The sequence below is a fragment of the Mustelus asterias genome, chromosome 1, assembly GCF_964213995.1.
Source record: "Mustelus asterias chromosome 1, sMusAst1.hap1.1, whole genome shotgun sequence".
In the NCBI taxonomy this organism is placed as follows: Eukaryota; Metazoa; Chordata; class Chondrichthyes; order Carcharhiniformes; family Triakidae; genus Mustelus; species Mustelus asterias.
Window position 1 is genome coordinate 29,452,664 of NC_135801.1, and position 13,716 is coordinate 29,466,379.

The following is a 13,716-nucleotide window of genomic DNA, read 5'->3' on the forward strand; positions in this document are numbered from 1 at the left end:
GAAGTTTAATGCCACTGTGGCCTTTGCGGTCATTGGCGTAGTGTCATATAGTAGAGTCGTACAGTACAGAAGAGGCCCTTCAGCCCATTGGGCCTGCACTAAAAAAACTACACTAAATCCACACTAATCCCATTTTCCAGCAATTTGCCCATAGCCGTGAATGTTCTGACATTTCACGTGCTCATCTACATACTTTTTAAAGGCTGTGACGCTTACCTTAATATTATGTCCCATCGTTATTGACCCTTCAGCTAAAGGGAGCAGCTGCTTCCTATCCACCCTGCCCATACCTTTCATAATCTTATACACCTCAATTAGGTGCCTCCTTAGCCTTCGCTGCTCTAATGAAAACAACCCAAGCCTATCCAGCCTCTCTTCATAGCTTAAATGTTCCATCCCAAGAAACATCCTGGTGAATCTCCTCTGCACCCTCTCCAGTGCAATCACATCCTTCTTATAGCGAGGTAACCAGAACTGCACACAGTTCTCCAGCTGTGGCCTAACCAAAGTTTTGATCAGCTCCAACATAACCTCCCAGCTCTTATAATCTATGCCACAACTGATAAAGGCAAGTGTCCAATTTCTTAACGACCTTAATTCTCTCCTTCACCGTTTTCTCCAGTAGTTTCCCTATCACTAATGTGTGACTCACTGATCTGTAATTCCCTGGTTTATCTCTACCACCCTCTTGAAAAGTGGAACCACGTTAGCCGTTCTCCAATCAGCTGGAACTTCCCCTGTGCCCAGAGAGGAATTAAAGATTTGCGTCAGAGACCTGTAATTTCCTCCCTTGCCTCCCACAGTTGCCTGGGTTACCAATCATTTGGAACTGGGGATTTGTCCACTTTTAAGCCAGCCAAAACCTCCAGTACCTCCTCATTCCTCACGTCAAAATGTTCAAGAGCCTCACAGTCCCTCTCCCCAAATTCTATGCCCACATCCTCCTTCTCCCGAGAGAAGACAGATGTGAAATAATTGTTTAACACCCTCCCAATGTCCTCTGGTGCTACACACAGATTGCCCCCTTGGTCTGTAATGGACCCTATTCTTTGCCTGGTTATCCTCTTCCCCTCAATATATTTAGAGAATATCTTGGGATTCTGCCTAATCATACCCACTTTTTCATGCCTCCACGTGTTTTCTTAAGTTCCCCCCTGCACTTTCTGTACTCCTCTAAGGCTTTCGCTGATTTGCTCATTTTGTATCTGCTCTCGTTTTCTTCTTATCCAGTCCGGAAGATTCAGAGACATCCAGGATTCTCTGAGCTTGTTGCTCTTACACGTCACCCTAAAGGGAACATGTTGGACCTGTACTCTCCTCATTTCCTTTCTGAACTCCCCCAATGTTCTGCTCTAGATTTTCCCACAAGAAGCTGTTCCCTCTGTCTACTTTGGCCAGATCTTGCTTTATTCTCATAAAGTCGACCTTCACCCAATCCAAAACTGTTTTTTGCAGACTATCTTACAAACTTAAATTGTATGGTGTTTTGGTTGCTGTCACTAAAATTCTCCCCACTGCCACCACTAACACCTCTCCGGCTTTGTTGGCCAGAATTAGATCTAGCACTGCGCCATTCTACATTTGACATAAAAAGCTCTCCTGAATGCATTCCAAGAAATCTGCCTCCTCTAAACCCTTTACACTATAACTATCCCAATTAATGCTGGGAAAGTTAAAATCACCTAATATAATTATCCCATTATTTTTACACACCTCAGTGAATTGTCTACATATCTACTCCTCTCTCATCCACTGACAGATTGTTCCCCTTGCCCTCTGAGGGGCTCTTGATTGTATTAAAGGAAGTGGAACAGTTCCATAACCCACCTCTTTGGTGAACCTGAATCACCTCTGATCAGGTGGAGATATGAGAAGTGCTTTCATAAAACCCATGGTAGAATGGGCGTTCATCCTCCTCTTCCCTCTTCACAGAGCTTCCCCTCTCTGCAGTGTCTACTCAATTTGTCAGATATGATGCGCGCTGAGAAATAATGTAATTACAGCCGATATTCCTCTTGCAGAGTATTAATGGCAAAATCCTCTGCCCTCCCGAATGGATGCACAAGACCTCCAGCAGACCTCCAAAAACGAGTCAGTATTTTTTTTATTCAGTTGTGGGACATGGGTTCCGCTGGCTGGCCAGCATTTATTGCCCATCCTTAGTTGCCGTTGAGAAGGTGATGATGAGTGGCTTGCTAGTCCATTTCAAGGAGTAGTTGAGAGTCAACCACATTGCTGTGGCTCTGGAGTCACATATAGGCCAGACCAAGTGAGGATGGCAGATTTCCTTCCCTAAAGGACATTAGTAAACTAGATGTGTTTTTCCAACAATTGACAATGGTTTTATAGTCATCAGTAGATTCTTAATTCCAGATACTTTTATTGAATTCAAATTCCACCATTTGCCGTGGCAGGATTTGAACCCGGGTCCCCAGAACATTAGCTGAGTTTCTGGATTAATAGTCTTGCAATAATACCACTAGGCCATTGCCTCCCCAGTGGTATACAGTGGGAGGCACTGCTGCCTCACAGCACCAGGGTCCCGAGTTCAATTCTGGCCCAGGGTGACTGCATGGAGTTTGCACATTCTCCCCGTGTCTGCGTGCATTTCCTCCGGGTGCTCCGGTTTCCTCCCACAATCCAAAGATGTGCAGGTTAGGTGGATTGGCCATGCTAAATTGCCCCATAGTGTTCCAAGATGCACAGGTTAAGGGGATTAGCAGCATAAATATGTGGGGTTACAGGGATCGGACAGGGGTTTGGCTAGGTAAGATACTCTGTCAGAGAATCGACGCAGGCTCGTTGGGCTGAATGGCCTCCTTCTGCACTATAGGGACTCTATGATTCTATGAAAGCTCTCCAAAGCAAAAGTGAGCCAAAAGCACTTGACCCACAAGTTGGGTACCTGTTTCTTTAAATATTGCTATCAGGGGCTGAGCAGGTTCATAATGCAGTTAAATACATGTTTACTGAGTGTGATTAACACAAGTCATCAGTGGATCTGAGCAGATCAAGTTTGAAAGACAGGAACAGCTGATTAATGCAATTATCCAATCTCTCCCCAGGCAATTGGCACAACCTGTGATCAGTATGGGACACCGTAAGGGTAGTCTCAAAAGGCTGAAGCATTGGCCCATCCTATTTTAATTACTTTGGCGTTTGCGTATCTCCAGAGCTTTGTACCTTCCGTCTACTTTTGAAAGTTGGCTTTTTACAGGAATAATAAGACATAGGAATTGGGAGAAAGTCAAAGCGGCCTGAATGACTCATACTGGGCAGAGAAATAACATTTAAAGACTTGTTGACAAGTTAAGAGGCTGGGCTATACAATGGCATGTATCTTCTTTGTATATTGTTGGCAATCCAAGATGAAGAATAAAGAGCTGTGGTAGAGCACGTCAGCCCGGTTGAAAAGAATTGAGAGAAGATGAGATTGGTGGTAGAGTAACGATAGAGCAATTTTTAGAAATACTGAAAGCTCAAGATGTTTAGTAAAATTAGGTGCTACTTTTTTTTCCACCAAGTAACATCTGCGAATGTCATTCCCACCAGAAGCGCAGAGTTGTCCCGAAGGTGCCACTTTCTCCTGCTAATGACAGAATTACAGGGAAATTGCTAAATTTCCTATGAGTCAAATGGCAAATAGCAGAAAGATGTAGACATTGACTTGATCATGTTAATAAAATCTTGGCAGGACAGTGTTGGAAAGGGTCAGGCAATAAATCTGAGCTATGTAAGTTATGTTAAAGCTGTTGTAGCCCTTTCCACTATGTGGAGGCTTAAGATTGTTATTTATCCTGCTGCATGGCACGAAGTTAAATGGCACAATTCAGATTAGATAAAGCATTGAATTTCCATTTTTGGTTCAGGGTTTCAAGCTCTGGGAATGCACATTGGATATTGAATGTACCTTGCCTGTGATTTTCCATTCATTGTGTTTTACATTGCATCTTGTGCTGCACAAGCGCTCTCTGTGGACAAAAATAAATTGTGACAGGTTGAAAGGAAAGACTTTGCAGCATGTATATGAGGGCCACCTAGCTGTAGTGACAACATGGATCACGTAACTGTCCAAGTAACTTATTTCAATTCACATCTGCTTACATATTTGCTTTCAATTTCTTTGAGAGTTTGAAACAACATTCATTCTGGTTGCCACCTCCTCCCAGGTGTTCTGGCCCACTCTTCTTTGTGGAGGATAGTTGATATGCAGTGCATACCTTTGCTGTAGTCTGAGGTTTTCTTCCATAGAAGGACTTGTGGCAATGCTCACTCTTAAATGCCTGTGGCAGCCCTTTAAGAGGTTGCACCAGCATTTGTAACTCTTGCATTTGTGCACATTTGTGCTTTGATGTCCCCGTCTCCGTGAGAGAGGTCACATAATTAAAGTGAAAATATAAATAGAGTGATCATGCAAAAAACTGAGCCAGCACAGAAACTATGCTGACCAACACCAAAATGGCCCCTATTACCTGGAGAAAGAACTATTTGCCTTTACATAGCACCTTTATATAGCACTAGATGTCACAAAGCATTTTACAGCCAATGAACTACTTTTGAAGTGTAGTCATTTTTAAAAAAAATTCATTCGTGGGACATGGGAGTCACTGACTGGCCAGCATTTATTGCCCATCCCTAGTTGTCCGAGGGCAGTTGAGAGTCAACCACATTGCTGTGGCTCTGGAGTTACATGTGGTCCAAACCAGGTAAGGGCGGCAGATTTCTTTCCCTAAAGGACATTAATGAACCAGATGCTGTGATGGGATTCGAACCCGAGTCCCCAAAACATGAGCTGAGTTTCTGGATTAATAGTCTAGCACTAGTACCACTCGGCCATCACCTCCCCATTCTTGTAATGCAGGAAACATGGTGGCCAATTTGCATGCAGCAAGCTCCCCACAAGAGGAATTGTGATAGTGATCAGATAATCTGTTCTGGTGATACTGATTGGGGGATAATTATTGGTCAGGACACTGGAGATAATTCCTTTGCTATTCTTCAAAATATTGCACAGAATCTTTTATGTCTAGCCAAGATGTAGCCCGGGCCTTGTTTAAATGTCTCATCTAAAAGACAGTTCTGCCGAAAGTGCAGTGTTCCTCAGCACTGCACTGGAGCATCAGCCTGGATTTTTGTGTTCAAGTCCCTGGAATGGGATATGAACCAACAAGCTACTGACTGAAGAAGTGAGAGTGCTACCGACATGGCTGATGCCTCACAGATTGCATCATTACTGCCCAATAGCTAGGAAATCAGTACAGTCGGAGCGAATCCTAGTTGTAATACTGGATACCATCACATCACGAGTGCCACTATTAGTAGTGCATTGTGTTTACAGAAGGCTGACTGGAAAGGATTGTAATGAGCCATGATACAGTTGTAAACAATAAGGCGATTGATTTGACATAAGATACAAGAATAATAATAATCCAGTCTTCCTCTGAAATTCAACAACTGCCTCCAAGATAAAATGATGCCGACGTTTGACCCAATTTAGCTCTAATTCTGTATTTTTAAACAAAATAAATACAAGCCACCATAAAATGCAATGCTGAGGTTCAAAAGTTGAATTATAAGTCCTAAGTATCACGACTTGTTCCAACACTTTCATTCACCCTACCATTCAAACTTGCCTGACTTGTTAATTGGCATTCCTTTTTGAAAAAATTGGTTGATCTTATGTACACCCTGTTCTTTCCAAAGTACATTTGCTGCTTTTCAGACTGAGAAATGAGTTCAAGATTGTGCAGCTGCAGTTAATAATTCTTTATTGGCCATAATATGAGCCATCTATATTATGCTTTGATAGTGGCTAAAAATGTACACACACACTCCCTTTATCTTTATAGACGTTTATCTAAAGAATAGATATTTAATAGCTAGGGGCATGCAGTTATATAGAAACATGAGGACATAAGTCATTCATGCATAGGCAGAAACCATTCAATCCAAACAACCTACCTGGCTGTGTAAAATCTGTCTTATCAAGCAATTGCTAAGCAAATTGATAGGTACTATTATGTATGAACCTATTGACTTATGGTGCCTAAAGAACACGAGGTAGGCTTGGTAACTTGAACACGGGGAGCTCTTTATTGTAGGTGTGCACTGTGCCACAGCCAGATCTAAGACTGCACAACCAGGTTCCACACTGGGAGGAACTAATCCCCCAAGGGTCACCTGACCCGCACTCTTAAAAGGGAAAGTACGCACTGCAAACCCTCAACCAACATGCATCATATACATATATTACACATACAAAGGCACTTTCAGAGGTAATATGAATTGCAAGGGATGGCTTCAATGGGAAATTATTTGAAATTAACCAAGATCGCCACTTCAGGGACTGGAAATGATTGATTCAGTACAATGTAGAAAATGACAAATAATTTCCTCGAGACTGAAACATGTGTTTAAGTCAATAAATACAGAATTATTGGGAACTCCTCCAAACATTGAATGTAACAATGGTAGATACTCTGGATGAATTGTGGGGACTTGCATGTATCCTCTGTTGAAACTTTAGTGATCAATGGGGTGATCCGCCATGGAAGTTCCCAGTGAATATGATAGATTTTACAAATTTGTGCTCCTTGGCACAAAGCCTATGTCTGTCTATGTCATTTATATTGGCCAGATTTTGCAGTAGCTGGGAGTCAAGCCGCATCTGCCATTTGACTTGACCAGTTCAAAAATATTGTGCCCACTATTAGAGGAATTCGAAATACTCTGGGATTTAAAACACTAATAAAGACTATTAGAACAGAGTGGATTAGCCGAGGATAAGAATCGCAGACTGCCTTATATATATTTTACAGAGGTACTGTCGGCATAGAAACACATATAACCACAGTTAGAGAATTTAAACACATATTTCTGAAAAGTGTGTTACAGCTTGGCTAAAGGCATAGAGTTCTAAGGCATCATGGGAAAATAGTCCAGTGAACCACATTCTTTATAACAATACATTCACAGAAGCATAGCTCTTATCGGCATGGACTCTAGGCAGTCTTTATGAATAGAATATTCATAAGCCAAGGGCTAGCGAACTCAGACAGCTAAATGAATAGACAAAGCCTTCAACCAGATAAGATGGTCTGGAGCCATAACAGGTGGCCATGGGAAAGGCAGTCAGAAATCACTCGTAACCACTGTTCCTATGCTTCCTATTCAGAGAATAAATGAAATTGGCCAAGGTATATGACATTTACTAATAATGATTGATCTGTACTAATAATGATTGGTTCATTTTCGACTGGGATGAGCCAGTGGGTGTGTAAAATGTATTTTGGAAGTTGTATAATTGTATTGCCACTGCGATGTAACTTCAGAGAAGTGTTGGACCACCCAATCCTTCTCTCCCAGCGTATGTTGGTCAATAAAGAGCGTCTTTCACCAGGATACTATGGTCATGAGTCTTTGTATTAGATAAAGTTAAGCTTAATATTTAGCCTCTGAAAAAACCCCTATACTCATGAACATTGCTGAAAGGGGGAGCTGGAAACAGCACCATGAAGGAACACAGGGCATCTGAGTGAATGGGACAATCAACAATGCATCTCCTCAGTTAATCAGATTTCAGGATTAGGAAATAAATAGTAAGTGGATTGAGCAGGAGTGTGAATTAATAGGGTGAATTCAATATCATATCAGGTACAGGGAGAGATATAAAGATAGGGAATGAGAAGTAGGATTAAGAAAGAGAAAAAAGTCAGAAAGGAAAAGTAAAAAATAGATTCCAAAATTTAAAATAGAATTTTGTTAAACTCCCCAAAATATTCAAAACCTGAAGGAATAAATTGCAATAGTTCATTTTCAGTGGCAAAGAAGTTGATGACGAGTAACTAATGATTATAACATCTTTAATAGGTGCCTGCACTACTATTTACTAGCTCTAAATATCTCCAGTGGTTTTAGTTCTTGTAGTATTAAGGTAGTTACCATAACAAGTGTTAATATGGAATTGGGAAATAGTGCCACCACTGTATGGTGTAAAGATTCACATGACCTTACTCAAGCATCAGTTATGGATTGGACAGAGATGGCGTAGAAGCAAGCATGAATTTAGTTCTTGGCTGGAGCTATACCCTGCATTTACATACATAGGTATTGTTATCAATAAACACTTAAGGTTCAACCTGACAAAACTCAGAACCTCTTTATGAGACCTACTGAACATATAACAATCTTATCTACCACACAAATATAGCAGCATCAAGACATTCAATACATGTCAATGGCAAGGCACATAGGTGAAACACCGACTTCACAAAGCTAGGGCAGCACGGTGGCAGGGCGGCACAGTGGCACAGTGGCAAGCACTGCTGCCTTACAGCATCAGGGACCTGGATTCAATTCCCAACTTGGTCACCTTCTGTGCGGAATCTGTACGTTCTCCTTATGTCTGCGTGGGTTTCCTCCGGGTCCTCCGGTTTCCTCCCACAGTCCGAAAGATGTGCTGGTTAGGTGCATTGGCCATGCTAAATTCTCCCTCAGTGTACCCAAACAGGCGCTGAAGTGTGGCGACTAGGGGATTTTCACAGTAACTTGCATGACGCCATTGAGACAGATTACCCTCTGAAATTACATCAGCACCAGAGATCTTTCAAAGAACAACTGCCAATCTTTTTGAAGGCTTATACAGAGTTTTTGGCACATGGGTGACATGTTGATACTGATATTCAAGCTGAGCATGACAAGAGAGTGAGGCAGTGCTGAGAAGACTACAAGAGGCAGGATTGACACTCAACACTCAACAGTAACGGTGGGCTTTCACAGCCAACAAACGGGTTTCTTGGTCACATAGTGAGTGCATCAGGAATAAAGATCGATCCACTGGAGACTAGAATCGTAAAAGAGCTTCAAAGAACGTAATGGAGTTGCAAAGCTTCATGGGAATGGTGAACCAAACAGCAAAATAATAAAAAAAAAAGCTTAACAGAGCTCAATGAGCCAGTACACCAGTTGTTATGCCAATGAATGGTGTTGGGAAAAAATACACCAAAAGTCATTTAAAAATATCAAGGAGAGGTTGATGTCATCAGAGATATTAGTACATTATGATCTAGAGTTACACGATTATAGCAGCAGGATCCAACCTCTACAGAATTGTGTGTAATACGACTTCAAATACAAAGCGAAGGAAAATGTATGGGGAGGCAATGGCCTAGTGGCATATTGGCTGGACTATTAATCCAGAAACTGAGCTCATGTTCTCGAGACCCAGGTTTGAATCCCGCCACGGCAGGTGGTGGAATTTGAATTCAATAAAAAACATCTGGAATTAAGAATCTACTGATGACCATGAAGCCATTGTCGATTGTCGGAAAATCGCATCTGGCTCACTAATGTCCTTTGGGGAAGACAATTTGCAGTCCTTACCTGGTCTGGCCTACATGCGACTCCAGAGCCACAACAATTTTCCCCAAAAATGGAGAAGTGTCAGGTTCTGATTGAAAACCGGTGTGTTTCTCCCCAGAGAAACAGGCAGGTTTTCACTCCAGATCTTCTCCATTTTTTGGGAAAATTGCTGTGGACCTGAAGTCACATCTCCCCAATCTCAAATTGAAGTTAAAAACCCCCTCTCCCCCATCGCCAGCACTGGGGCATCAAAACTCCACTCTGCAATGCAGGCCTCCCCCTTCCCCTTCCCCCCCCCCCCCCAACCACATAATAGGGTTCCCTGGAGGCCCCTCCACTGGCAGTGCCAACCTGGTTGCCAAGTTGGCATTGTCAGGGGAAGTGCCCAGCTGTTTCCCTCACCACCCAGGGGCTATACTCAACTTTGCGCCCCTGGCGTAGTCATGGTTTTCGTTTTTGGAAACATATGGGGAACCCGGATGCTACAGCGTAAAGTTATTTCTGAACACTTAAATATATTTAAATTTCTGGGAATCAGAAAATCAGGTTCACATCCTGATGCGCGACAATCAAGCACGTGGAACAAGGCTTCGATATTGAAGGCTTTTATTGTGTAACAATGGAACTACTAACATGAATACACCAGTTCAGACTGAAGGGGTCCTGCCGGAGCAGAGGGTCTTATACCTCGCCACCGGAGGCGGGGCCCCACCGGGATGTGCCATGATAACACTTATAACAGGTAAACACCCTAACCCAACAACATTGTACAACCCCCACAGTAACAACACCCTAGCCCAACAGTAACATAATAACAACCCCCAGTGGTAACCAACGATGGTTCACCACATTCACCCCTCCTTTAAAAACAAAAGGCGGCGGGGTGCAAGAAAAAAACAGGTCATATATACAGAATTCACAAGTCCAGACGGTCTGGAGGACCGCACCGACGCTGTGATCTCCTGAACACCGGTTGCGAAACCGGAGCAGGTGCTTGCGGTGGCGTTCTCTCCAAAACAACGTCCGGCTGTCCCCTCAAGGACTCCCGGGCCGGTTGGCCCTGGTGAGGCGATGGTGCAGGGGATCCTGGAACCTTCGGTGGTGGCGCCGATCTCCGAGCCTCAGGCAAGCTGTACATGGGAGTAGAACTGTTATGCACTGGTCCCGGTGCTGACCGCGCCACGTCTGGGGAAGCAATGAGGAGTAGTGGATTAGTGACAGGGGGAATAGGAGCGACAGGAGTTGCTACGTCCCCTGCGGGCGCCAGGTCTCTAATGGAGACAGTGTCCTCTCGCCCGTCAGGATATGCCACATAGGCATACTGAGGGTTGGCGTGGAGGAGTTGGACCGGTTCGACCAAGGGGTCGGACCTGCGAGCCCTCACATGTCGCCGCAGAAGGACGGGTCCTGGGTACGTCAACCAGGCTGGCAATGAGATCCCCGAGGACGACTTCCGAGGGAATGAGAACATCCTCTCGTGGGGAGTAGCATTGGTTGCCGTACACAGGAGGGAGCGGATAGAATGGAGCGCATTTGGAAGGACCTCCTGCCAACGGGAGACTGGAAGGCCCCTGGATTTCAGTGCCAGTAGGACAGCCTTCCAGACTGTAGCATTCTCCCTTTCCACCTGTCCGTTACCCCTAGGGTTGTAGCTCGTGGTTCTACTAGAGGCAATCCCGAATGAGAGCAGGAATTGCCTCAAGTCGTTGCTCATGAACGACGAGCCCCTGTCGCTATGAATGTAGCAGGGGTACCCGAACAGGGTAAAAAGCTCACTGAATGCCTTGATGACGGTGGCAGTCGACGTGTCCGCACAGGGGACAACAAACGGGAACCGGGAGTACTCGTCTATTATGTTGAGGAAATAGACGTTCCGGTCCGTTGAGGGAAGGGGGCCCTTAAAATCCACACTCAGCCTCTCAAAAGGGCGAGTGGCCTTGACCAATTGTGCCCGGTCTGGTCGATAAAAGTGTGGTTTGCATTCTGCGCAAATCCGACAGCTTCTCGTCACTGACCTGACATCCTCCACCGAGTAGGGCAGGTTGCGGGCTTTGACGAAATGGTAGAGTCTGGTGACTCCAGGATGACACAGATCATTGTGGAGGGCCTTCAAGCGGTCCTCCTGCATGATGGCGCATGTTCCGCGCGAGAGGGCATCCGAGGGCTCATTGAGCTTCCCTGGACGATACATAATATCGTAATTATAGGTGGAGAGCTCAATTCTCCACCGCAAGATCTTATCGTTCTTGATCTTGCCCCTCTGTGTGTTGCTGAACATAAACGCCATGGATCGTTGATCCGTGATCAGGGTGAACCGCTTCCCCGCCAGGTAATGGCGCCAGTGTCTGACTGCCTCCACAATGGCCTGAGCCTCCTTCTCCACCGCTGAGTGCCGAATTTCTGGGCCTTGAAGGGTGCGGGAAAAGAACGCGACGGGCCTGCCTGCCTGGTTTAGTGTGGCGGCTAGGGCAAAATCAGATGCATCACTCTCCACCTGGAAAGGGATGGATTCATCCACCGCGTGCATCGTGGCTTTCGAGATGTCGCTTTTCAAAGCCTTGAAGGCCAATTGGGCCTCCGGCGTAAGTGGGAAGGTCGTGGACTTGATGAGCGGACGAGCTTTGTCCGCGTAGTTGGGGACCCACTGCGCATAGTACGAAAAGAACCCGAGGCATCTCCTCAGTGCTTTCGTGCTAGCGGGCAAGGGAAGTTCAGTAAGGGGGCGCATACGGTCTGGATCAGGGCCAATGACCCCGTTTTCCACCACGTATCCGAGGATGGCTAACCTGCGCGTACGGAATACGCACTTCTCCCTGTTATAGGTCAGGTTCAGGCGAGATGCGGTGCGCAGAAAGTGTTGGAGATTCGTGTCGTGGTCCTGCTGGTCATGGCCGCAGATGGTGACGTTATCCAGGTACGGGAAGGTAGCCCGCAACCCGTTCTGGTCCACCATTCGGTCCATAGCACGCTGGAAGACCGAGACCCCATTGGTGACACCAAATGGAACCCTGAGGAATTGGTATAGACGACCATCTGCCTCAAAAGCCGTGTATTGTCGGTCCTCTGGGCGGATGGGGAGTTGATGGTAGGCGGACTTAAGGTCTATGGTAGAGAACACTCGGTACTGCGCAATCTGATTGACCATATCAGAAATGCGCGGGAGAGGATACGCATCCAGCTGCGTATAACGATTAATGGTCTGACTGTAGTCGATGACCATCCGAGGTTTGTTCCCGCTTTTGACTACCACGACCTGCGCTCTCCACGGACTAGCACTGGCCTGTATGATCCCTTCCTTGAGGAGCCGCTGAACCTCAGATCTAATAAAGATCCGGTCCTCAGCGCTGTAACGCCTACTTTTAGTAGCGATGGGCTTGCAGCCTGGTACCAGATTCTTAAAGAGGGATGGTGTAGTGATTTTCAGAGTGGAAAGATTGCATGCGGGGCGCTTTGGGCAATTTGGAGGCTGCGGCTGATTCCCTACTGCCAGTGAAGGGAGTGGCCCACCGTACTGTAGGATCACACTCTTCATGTGGACCATAAAATTTAGTCCGAGGAGAATTGGCGCACAAAGGTGAGGTAACACAAGGAGCCTGTATTGCTTGTAAATTGTGCCCTGTACCTCAAGAGTTACCATACATCGTCCTTGGATTGGTACAGACCGGGACCGTGATGCCATGGAAATTGTCTGCTTGGCAGGGAGAACCCGGAGTCCACACCTTTTAGCAGTTTCAGGGTGTATGAAACTTTCGGTGCTCCCACTGTCAAACAGACAATTCACAGTTCGACCATTTACCTTTATATCCATCATGGAATTCTCAAGCCTGTGGTGCTTAGTCTGGTCCAGGGAGATCGACGCCACCGTTGGCCCCTGGGCGTCACTGCATGCCGCCGATGTTGATGCTGAGGACCCCTGCTGGTCGCTCCTAGTCGTCGTGGACCATGATGGCCGCCCCCATGAATCGCACGTGGGCGAGGGCGCCAAACGCAGCGACTCCTGGTGGTCTTCCTCCTCCTCCGTCAGCCACGATGGCGCCGTCCTGGGTTCGCACGTGGTCGGACCTCGTGGGTACTGCGACGCCGAAGGAGATTGTCTCCGTTCTGGAGGGTTACAAGCTGCACTGCCGTTTTTAGACTTCGACCTGCAGACTTTACCGTAGTGGCCTTTTTTACCGCACTGGCTGCAGATAGCCGTTCTTGCCGGACACTGTTGCCGTGGATGCTTGGCCCCACCGCAAAAATAGCATCGCTGGCCACCTGGAGCTGCCGCCGTCGTCGGATCGATCTGGGAGCGCGGGTTAGCGGGGCGAGGAGGGAGCTGAGCTTGCTCCTGCCACGTTGACTGCACGTGGTCCT